This window comes from Rhinichthys klamathensis, unplaced genomic scaffold, assembly GCF_029890125.1.
Source record: "Rhinichthys klamathensis goyatoka isolate OS25496 unplaced genomic scaffold, OSU_Roscu_1.1 h1tg000032l_1, whole genome shotgun sequence".
Classification (NCBI taxonomy): Eukaryota; Metazoa; Chordata; class Actinopteri; order Cypriniformes; family Leuciscidae; genus Rhinichthys; species Rhinichthys klamathensis.
The window spans coordinates 1,416,033-1,427,500 of record NW_026606581.1 but is presented as its reverse complement, the minus strand read 5'-3'; the positions used below and the strand labels follow the sequence as shown (position 1 = coordinate 1,427,500).

The following is an 11,468-nucleotide window of genomic DNA, read 5'->3' as shown; positions in this document are numbered from 1 at the left end:
AACAATTTTTTGACAGGGCATAATGTGTGTGTATCTGCCTTTCATAATGTGTGTGTATCTGCATTAGGTTCTTCAAATGTGTGTGGAGGGGAATGTTCATTGATTTATGTGTGTGGTTAAAAAAAATTATCTAGTAATCTAAAATAAAATGTTGTTAGTTGGTTTCCAGGGTGTTCTGGGCACTACAATGTTGAACAATGTCGAGTTCCTCAAGTGTATGTTTTTTTTTCCCCGCTCGTTTTATTGTCTGCTAGTCACAAGTTTGATTCGCTTAGAACAGTAATAGCACACTTCTCTTCAGCAAGCCGCACAATTTGAGGTACATTCACGTCTGTACCACAAACAATATGGGAGGAGTTGCACGCCGAAGGTTAATACTGAGCATTAGGTGTTTGTTCAAATTAGCCTTAGCGAGCGCCGCTAACAAAAGGAGAATACAGGGCGAGAGGAAGTGTGTTTGTCCACGTCCTGCACCTGTGTTTCAGTGTGTGCTGAAAATCTCATTAAGTGTTTGCATTGTGACAAACATAATTGCTCTGACGGGTGGGATGAAGCTATTAATTATCACGAACGTGTAATAAGCACACAGCATATGCTAGGTGTGGCGTAGGCGAGCTGTGTTTAGGTGTAGAGGGGAAAAAATTAAACATCTATGGGCGACCACCACTTTAAAATCATATTCCAGACACATACAGTGCTTAGAGATGCCCTTGGCCTGTGGGTAAGGGCAAGATGGGGGGAAAGCAGCAGCTGTAACAAGTCTAAGCTCTTTATGTGAGAGAGATCTATTCCCTAAACTGCTAATTTGAGCTGAGGAGCAGGAGTGAGACAGAGAGAGAGAGAGAGAAAAGGAGAGACAATGTTTGAAAGAGACTCATTTTCCGTCGGTCTGTAGCACGGCTCGCACACCACCGCCCCCCTAACACACTGCCCTACATATCTACAGCGAACTCAGACTCCCACTGCTAGCCAAGAGACGGGTACAATCAAAGCTCCCAAGGTGCACAGAATAGATGACTGGAATTATGTACTCTGATGACGCTTTAAAAGGAAAATCTGTCTTGCTGGAAAGATGTTCTTTGGCTTGAAGAGGAAAAAAAAAAACAGTGGTGCAGAGAGCAACCGACAAAATGCTCTCATTTATATATATATATATATGAATTTCGTGATAAAATGGACAGAATTTGAAATATGAGAATGTATCTTATCAGAAGTAACAAAGCACAAAGCTCTTTGCGATTATTGGATGGGAGGCACGCTGCAAATAATTTGGTTTAGGGAAAAACCTCGGACCTTCAACTGATTCATAGGGTCAAGAGCATGCACCATACTATATTTTGATCTTTATTTGAATTAATCAATATTTATGATCATCACAGTACTCATTTTTATTTCTGACGGTATTGAGTGATATTTTTTTTTTATATCACAAAACATTTGAAAGTAATTCCATGGTGCATGACGTCTTGTCCCAATACTCGAGAATCAGTGAAAGGCAAGATAAATCGGGTTCTCCGATGTTCCTCTACAAATAGCATGGAAACATGCAAATGGCTCAAATAAATGGGATACATGGTTGTCAAGCAACATAAAAGGTGCTTTGAGCTTTTGTTGAAATCAGAATGGACTTGAGTGTGTGTGGACGTAGGGTTGCGGGCTGAGGAAGGGGATTTTGAGCGAGTGTGGATGTGTGAACCAATGCACGTATCATGCCTGGCTTGCTTATGTTCTGTTGTGAGAGCCAAAGCATTTGGCTGTTTGTCAATAATCTTTGCAGGCTGTCTGCCTTTCAGCTTTTGTCAAATTAGAAAGAGGAATTCCTCAAGCTGACAGAGTCATTAGCCTCGAGAGCCATTAGCTTGTTTGTAGGGATTTCAGTCTGTCTCTCTCTTCGTCCAGATAGCCTTTGTAGCTAACTGCCATGTTGGCCCTATTTACCATCCCTGACATTTTCTTTTATAGTAACAAGGTCTTTTTTCTTTCTCTTGACAAAGGATAACAAAGCTCCGGATGTTATGGATCACCATGAATGATATCAGACTACATTACCAACGTTTCCATACCGATATCTCCAACTAGCATTCATCACTGTAAGATCAGCAGGTTGTTTACAGCAAACACATGTGCTTTTGATTCTTGTACAGCTTCTATGAGTTATCAACCTAAAAATACTGCTCTGGGATCAATTAAGACGATGCTTTTAATACCTATCAAATAGTACCTGTGCTTTAGAAAGATGAGGAAAAAAATCGAAAAGTATTCCATAAACTCTAATAATCAATGAGAAACGATTCTATACTAGATCAATTTGCCAGCTTGGAATGATCTTCATTTTGAAACCAGAGCCAAAACATATTCAGTATGTGGATAAGTACTGGGAAAACAAAAAAATAATATCCAGTAGAACAGGTTATAGTCAGACAGTGTTCTTCTCTTTTATCAATGAAGGTGCATTAACCCATTAATCACTTAATGAAGCATGTGCCAATCAAAGCTTCAACATTTAACCTCTTCCTGTGATTAAGATATTATGACTTCATGGGCATCGAAAGATGATGTCATCCTCTTTTACCCACAGCCACTGGCCTGAAACAAGATTTAGTAGTCAGGTCAAGAGGCTGAGAGTAGAAACCCATGTGTCACAGAGAGAGCTTTCAGCGTACAACAAGATTCATCTAGCTATTGCAACAGTTTACAGTACAGTAAGAGATATGTGTATGTTGAGTTTAGTCAGGCTCTTAAAAATATTTTTTTTTTCTCATTTAAAAGCCCAAACTACTCTGACTTTTGTTCTTGCGAAAAGGAAATGTTTAGCAGGATGTTCAAGATGCTCTTTTCCATACAATGAAAGTGAATGATGACCACGACTGTCTCTGGTCCCTAACCACTTCCATTGCATGGTAAAAAGCAGCAAGGACATTCTCTTAAACATATCCATTTGTGTTTCACACAAGAAAGCGAGTCATAAGAGTTTTAGTCTCGTGTAGCCAGACCTTCAGACTGACAGCAGAAGGTATGGACTCCATCGCAGCTTTCATTGACCAAGGACCGCCCAAGAGGACATTTGACTGACATGTAACGAAACCAATTACAGTTCGTTTTGTTCCGAGTCATGTTTAGGGGAGTGAAAATGTAAAGTCGGAGTCCCAACAATAACAGACCGGATTCTAATAAATTATTTATACATTCAAGAACATTGTACAAGTTTACTGCAACAATGGAGCCTCGAATTTCCCATACTTTAGGAAATCCAGCGTTTAGTTGATCCTGGTATGCGCTCATTGTCACAGTTGTAAACTTAATGGCTTTCTTCTTCCATGAGGGGGGTTTCGGCTTTGTTTTCAGGCAGACTGTTAAAGAATGTGACACACACATCTCCCGGACAATCCTGTAGAATTCAACCAATCAGATGACAACTTCGAAAATCCTGAAGTGTTTCCAGTTAATTGTTCCATATGCATCAGACGTTCAGCCAACGGTCCGTGGCTGAGACTATAAGAGTTTGGAACAATGAGAGAATGTTCATTTTTGAGTGAACTCTCCCTACAGTCTCTCATACTTTCTTTATTATTCACCTAATATTTAATACCGTTTAAAAGTTTCTCCTAGCCATAATAAGAACCATAGATGCAACATAAGACATGTGAACAGGATTCCTTTAAATAACCAAAGACATATGGAGTTGGTTATACAAGTAACCTGGAGTCTTAAGTTTCTTTCCCACGGAAGTAAGAAACCGTGTTGTGACAGAAGCAAATCCAGAAAGAGTATGAGAGAAAGTTTTGTGTTGGTCCACAGCTGCACATTGACTGAAATTATCCATCATTTGTATATTTTCTGCAGAATACTCTCTCACATTATGCTTTAGTGCTAAAGAGGGTCAAATCACAAGTACAAAGCAAAAATCTCTGTCTGCAGAAGACGTGTACAAAAGTAAGATACGAATATTGTGAATCTCATTCATTGGAATAATTAGATGGACGGGATGATATGGATATTCTTTTTTTATGCGCAGTAGGAGGGGGAGGGGGTAACCTCCATTACTAAACACTTCCTTGGAGCACTTATGACCTGAGGCTTCAGTCACCCGGTAGCATTATCCTTCATTAAAACAGAGTACATGAGAGCATGCTGTGTGATATCTGTAAAATTGGAGCATTATGTCAATACAGAGATCACCACAGGGCAGCTTTGGCTGTTCATTGAGCTACTACTGTAAAATATAGCCTAATCATAATGCAGTGTAGCTCATAATTATAATAAGTCACTGAGATGTGTAAAGTGATGGGCTACTGTGTTATTGCAATGCAGTGTAAACGAGATCAAATGCACTCTAGAGTTACTTAGTCCTTAGCCTTGTGGAAAGAATATATGCTATAAAAACTGGCCTGGTCACGGTCATTAAATACATTTAGAGTTCAGATTGATTGGGACATTTTTTCCTTGCCTTGCCTATTAAAAATGATAAAATTATTTTTACAACATGCCAAAAATGTAGTCCATAGATACTAATTTTTAAATAATAATAATAAAAAAACAGAATATCAATGTTTCCAACATACGAACAGTCCACCAAGATTAAATGAAAATTATCCACACAACACTAAAAGATTCAAAGAGGCATACAAGTGAAGAGAGATAGAGTGTGAAATCAAGAAAAAAGTAGGGACAAAGGACAATGTGGAAGGAGAATAAAAAGCATAAAATTGCATCAAATGTGTTGAGAGCAAGAGAGAGACTTATATGGAGAGACAGGAGGATAGAGGAAGGGAGGGGAGGTTGAGTGTGAGACACAGAGGTGAAAAACCAGAGAGCCAAAAAATCAGAAAATGAGATGGAAATTAAAAAAGAAAGAGGGTGAGGACCTCCCCAGAGTGAAGAGAGACAGAACACATCCAGAAAGTGAGAGAGAGAGAGAGAGAGAGAGAGAGAGAGAGAGAGAGAGAGAGAGAGAGAGAGAGAGAGAGAGAGAGAGAGAGAGAGAGAGAGAGAGTGAGAGTCATCTCAAAGGTAGATAGCTCGAGTGATCAGTCTGGTCTTTGTGTTTTGGCTGGGAGCCAGTCAGCGGCTGTCTGAACGGAGGTAAATCATTTTGAGCCCGAGAGTAGCACACTGAAAAATGATCGCTCAAGTCGGGCCGGGCTGAGCTAGGGATTGTCTCGTTCCCTCAGCGGGCCAAGGGTGGAAATCCCCAGCCAGACCCAAATAAATGAAGCAGTCTGAAAACGTTCTAATTAAAAAGAAAAAGGACAAGAAAATCCCCAGGAATTACTGAATTGGGAAATGCGGTGTTTCTTTAGACTGTATATTTATATTTGCATGTTAATCCCTTTATCTATTTTATGCAAAGTAATTGAATGAACCCTTGCATTGTGTGAATTTTAAAGTGCAAAATTCTACAACAACTAACTGGCTGATTTAGCAAATTAAAGCATTCAGCATTAAAGCAAATAGTTGCTGGAAGTAGATGGAAAGCTCCTCCCACTGTGGGCTTTTCTCAAAATAAACTTCATGAGGTGCATTAGGGGAAGCTTTTTAACAGCATTGAAGGAGTTCTCATGCACGCTAGTAATTGCAAACCTCTTTCCCTAAACCAACCTAAGCTGGTTTGTTCATCTACGTTGGTCTCCCAGCCTGGTCAGGCTACTCTTTTGGTTGGTTTCAGAGGGGTTTTGGGCACTTTTCAGCTGGTCAGGCCATGAGACCAACTGGCCACACAGGTAGGCTAAACATCAGCTTGGCCAATCTGGTAAGATCCAACTCGATGGCGGACCAAACTCTGGTCAAATAAAAAATGTTTTATTCTCAAGAATTTCATACATATGCAGACCTTAGTACCAATTCCAATTTAACCCATCTGTCTGTAGTTTTGTTAGCTTGTTTGTGTGTGTTTGGTTAGGGTTAAGTCGAGAGTATACTTCCCTTGTCTGTCCAGATTACAGACCGTTCACATGACATAATTTTCGCCATTAGCACAATTCACTAATGTCCACGCACAGCTCTATATTTGTGTCTGCGTGGACTTGTGTGCTCAACTGTGCACGAGTAGAAGCATTTCACATTAAATTAAGTAAAATCAAGCGTTAGCTTTTGGTCAAAAGTAATGTCCCAATGTTTAACTAGTAGCCTAATCTACAAGACTAGACTGTCATCCAAAATGCTCTATTTAGCAAACATGTTCTTTTTATTAAGTGTTTACTGTAGGTTTACAGCCTATTGTGCATTCACTAGCATGCTTGGCTAGCAGATAGGTGCTAACGCTATAGTTCCTGCTTCCTGTGCTAGTTTTGTGGCTCATAAAACAGTAAAATGAAAATCAAAGTAACACCACAAACTCAAGCCTATCACCTCCATTAATACCAACAGCAAAGACAAGAGAGCACGAATCTGTTTACAGTGCATGAAAAAAGGCCGCTAAAGCATTTTGAAGAGGGGCGCGCGAGTGAACGAGAGAAGCATTGTTGTCTTTTTGCTGTTCCTAAATTACCCCCTCAATAGCATCCCTGAACAGACAGGATGTGTAGCTAATCCAGGCTTGGCTTGTTGTGACTTAGCCACGGTGGGGAGGCAGAACAGAAGCCATAAACGTGGCCAGTTTTTTTTCCATTTTTTTTAATGAGTTGCAGCGTTCAATCCCGAGCCCCTAGAGAAAAAGCTCTGGAAAGCCACAAATTGAAGATAGTAATGGGGTTGTCATTTTTTGAAGATATTCTCTTTTTATTTATGCCTAGCCTGGTTGCTCTTTGGAGTTTGTTTAAAAGCACAGCAAGCTAACGTTTAAGGAAGATCAATTCCATTTTAGCAGAAAACTGACAGATAACCAAGAGTCTCTCGCGCACTCTCACTCCCTGTTTTCAAAGATTACCATCTACTTTCATCTCATCCATGATACATCTCTCTATCTCTTCCCTTTGCACCGCCGGGATTTGTTCTACAGGTAGACAACCCGCAGCATCAGGTTTCACTAAAAGGGTGTTGAGGAAAAGGAATTTAATTACATGACAAGTGCGTTGAATGGGATAATCCTGCCAACACACGCTACAAAAAGCGCAACCCAAGTAAGGAAGGAGTCGGTGAAACTAGCTGACACCGCAAGGTCCGATCAGACACTTGACCAGACGTGCTCTTGACCAGGACCTTGAACTACGCTTGCGTGATTAAGATGTTTCAGCCATTTCAGACCTAAAACTAATTGCTTATAGCTGACTTTTACAAATTACAGTCACTTTGCCCACTAGGTACAAACAGAAGCTTTGCAATGTCGGGTGGCCGAGTCAACAAGAGCATCCTACCGCTCCACCTTGCCTTAGCTTTTATTCATTAATCACTGTCTGGCAGGGAGGACACCTAACGCTTATTTATTTGCACTCTTTTACTCTGAGGCTATTACAACAAACAACCCCAGTGGCTGCTGGGAATATCTGTGCATGATTAATCAGAGACAGCCTGGAACATCAGGGTTTAGAAATGATGGGGGGAAAGAGAGAAAGAAAGAAGTGACCATGGAAGGTTAGAGGATAGGGGAAAGAACAGATGTTCAGGAAACAGGGGTGCGGAACGAAGGTTGTCTTTTGATTGTCGTGGGCTCAAGTTGACAATATGGAAGCAAAGGGAGTTTACGATTATAGGTTAAATTAAGGGCTGAGAGACAGTCGTTGAAAATATTTATATATAAAAGTTCAATGTATATAAAATAATAATAAAAACAATGTACATTTATTTTTTTATCCACTGGAAATGCGAACACAGAACTGAATGGATAAAATATGAGAGGAAAAAAACGATGTTCATATTATTACGTGTGTGATGTTGTTGCGGCCATCTCCCAGTGCATTCAATTTATATGAATTATGGTGTTTTGCAATGTGGGTATTTTTTGATGATAAATTTAATTTCACCATGGAAATAATGCAAATTATTTTAAATGTCCCATCTGCGTTTGATTTATAAATAATTAAACCATAAAGTGTGTCTATTATATGGGACTTTTTGTGTGCACTCCAGCAACAATCAGGTTTTGATCAGTTTCTAGACCTCACACAGAAGAAAAAGAAACAGTTATGAATGTCAAACTGAAAAGATGCATTAACAATGTAAAAAAGAAAAAGAAAAAAGAATTATTGCAAATGCAAAGCATAACATTGGCAACCTTAGTAAAAAAAATATTTGGGTAAAGACAGGAGGCAGTGTAATCACCAAGGGATGAGAACATCCATTTATACCATTTACATAATACATTCCATTCAAAAATGCAATAAATATGTCAATAGTCTTTATTGACTAATGCTCATGTGGTCATAGACAGAAAGACGGATGCTTCCCTAACCATACAGGATGAGAAGCATACAGCTGCCGGGTTTATAAGACTAATAACATCATTCAATTGACTTCATATAGCCAGCAATGTATGAGAAGATTATTACATTCAGTGGTGACCTTCACACTGCAATATAATCATTACCATTGCAATGTGCATAGATACGATCTTAAACGGCAGGAATGCTATCAATCCATTCCATGTGATGCATTATCACAGCGTATAGCCTTGCAACAGACACAATCCAAGAAACTTGCCTTTAAGAAACCCATAGGTTATAGCAATAACCCAAAGTATGTTCATTAATAACAGGCCCTACACATAAGCTTTTATGAGCGCCCTCTGGTGCTAATGCAGGAATTCAGGTTATTGGTTCTAGCAACTTACTTCTGAAATAGAGAGAGAGATAGTGCTAATGGGATTCTCAGCTCTCTGCAACAGGCTCTCACACATGCTGGGTCATGAACTGATTACAGGCTGTAATCCACTCCATTTCAGACAATCTGCATGCAGAGTAGCTTTCAACAAATAAAAACAGCAGATCAACTCCCTCTCTCTCTCTCATTTCCACTCTACCCCCCTCTTTACCACAAACCTTCACTGCCTTAATGTGCTGTGAAAACAATTTTACATCCTCAAAAATAAACATTAATACTCAGTGAACTAAAATGGATAAACTTTAGCCTACTGAAGCCCCATCCACACTACTGCGTTTTAGTTTAGGAGAATTAAAACGAATACGATCTCCGTCCACACCAGCGTTTTAGCTGCGTATTAGAATTGATCTCCGTCCACATTAAAACGACTGAAAACGCGGATCACGTGACCATTCACCAACACTGGGCATGCGCGTGCCGGTGTAAACACAACTTCATTGATAAAATGATCCCACCATGCTCTGGGTTAACCCCAAACCGACGCTCCATGTACGGTCAACGCCACCGCTGCTCACTGGAATTGTCACAGATCGCTCGAATAATAGCTTGACTCCGGCGCACGTAGGCAGTTATAGCGTTGAAAAATGCAGAATTTACTTGTACAACAGCTGCTAGCAAAGATATACGCCATGACTGATGACACCCAATCATGGAGCCGAGCGTGAGCCTCTACTACGTCATCGTTTCTAAAGTCCTCCGTTTTGACCCGTCTACACTAAAACGCCCTCCGGAGATTCAAAACGAAAAACGGATCGGCAGCGTTTCTAAACTTCTCCGTTTTGGGTCTCCGTTTTTGCCGTTTTAGTGTGGACGGGAGGTGCAAACGTAGCAAAAGGTCTCCGTTTTTAAACGAAAACGCAGTAGTGTGGACGGGGCCTTTGTGGGGGGAGATTAGTTTTACAGACCACTTGTCTGAACATTTCCATGGGAACAGGAAGTCAATGTGTGGCTAACATGTAATGAAAAATTTTGATATCTAGGATGCTATGAGCTAACACAAAAAAGCTAAGATTCAACTCGATTCAACAGGCGGACAAAACAAGTGCTAAAAATGCTAGGAGCAGTAAATAAATGAAAACAATGTTGCATTCTTTACTATTCAATTAACCAAAATGAAGGACAAAATCAACCCACTGGTCCCGTCCTATAGTAGAAGTAGATGTATCATGAACAATTTGGTCCACCCGTTGAATCATGTGCAGGCTAAGCTAACATGCTGTGAGCTAACACGGTTAGCTTAGAAGACGTAAGCTAAGATTCAACTTTATTCAGCAGGTGAACCAAATTCTTCCTAGAACGCTAACTATCATGGGGCAGCAAAAAAGCATTAGCAATTATCCTGGTAGCAAAACCAAGCACCCACGAGTAAAGATGCCACATTTCAATTTCCTGTCCCAGCTTGGCAACCGCTATAGAGATTCAAAGTAATGCTAACATACTCTGCAAGTATTATAGACATCCTTGAGGCGACATCTGTAGAGAGATTCAGGCTATAGCATCTCCTCCTTTGACAATAAAACTTTTCTTTATGGAATCAGTAGAATGTGTATAATCGTGTGTGTTTGTAATGACAAGCAACAGGGATCTCATTAAGTAGTCTAGAATTTTGCTTGAGTCGCGGTAAAACATGCTACATGAATAAGTATGAACTGTGCACTTGGGTGGTATTGGGCTGGGAAATCAGGGGAAGGTTGAACACTAATTAGACATAACGCTGTTTTCATAATTTTTTTTTTTTTTCTGCTCAGGCTCAAAGCTTAACCGGGTGGATTGTGGTGGGATTGTGAGCTGCTGCTTTTGTTCTCTCCAGCCACAACAGAGGATATTCGGGCTGGGTGACCTCATGGGAATTTTCAACTTCAACCACATATGCTGTCTGAAAAGACAATAGGTAATAAACCTTTAAATGTATATTCCACTCGGTCTGGTAACACAATTAATTACCTCAGTTGATCTGATCTGTATTCCACAAATCCGGGCAAACCGGAGACCTCTTTAGAAGAGCCGCCGCTTCCCTTTTCTTCCTTATTTACGGTTTTCCCTTGTGAAATGGCTTTCAATTGTTATTTAGGGTTTGTTTTAATCAGCATTCTGGAGAAGTGCAAGCTTTGAGATGACTAATAAGGTGGCGACGGTGACTTGTCTATCATGCTTACTGTGCGAGGTACAGTGCTAAAGCAATTAAGAATCAATCCTTGTTACGCCGCCGCACCGTGGGAAGCCTGAAAGCAGCTACTATATATAGCTATGCAGAGTGCTAGTATGTAATTCCAGCCACCAAGTATGTATTTTCAAACAACATACAAGAGATTAACTAGAATCCCAGTTCAAAAAATACTTTCAAAGAACCCGAAGGCCTGCAAACAACCTCACTTTGGCATATAAAGACCCCCAGGCCATAAGGCACTTGGAATTTGACTGATTCGACAGCATTTATTTCCATAGTGTTGCAGCAAACATCAGCTCTCCTACGGGCCCACGTCTATTGAGTCCATAGACATGGATCAGCAGATCCATGCTGTCTGGGGGACTCGCTGATGCCTGCTTCTCTTCCTGTGGTGACTGTATGCGAGTGGGATAGCTTGGCTTCCTGACACAGCAGTTTTCATGCTTTTCCCTGAGCTGTCACAGACCCCCACTGTATGCATGAAAAACACCAACTGTTTGCTGCTTACATCCTTGTTTATTCAGGAAAAAGGTTTAGGTGGGTGCTA

General features: G+C 40.4%; 1 protein-coding gene across 2 annotated transcripts in view; it reads right to left on the bottom strand.

The window, feature by feature from the left end:
- kif26ab (kinesin family member 26Ab) overlaps positions 1 to 11,468 on the bottom strand; it is a 95,728-nt gene that overhangs the window by 25,403 nt on the left and 58,857 nt on the right. The window lies entirely within an intron of this gene.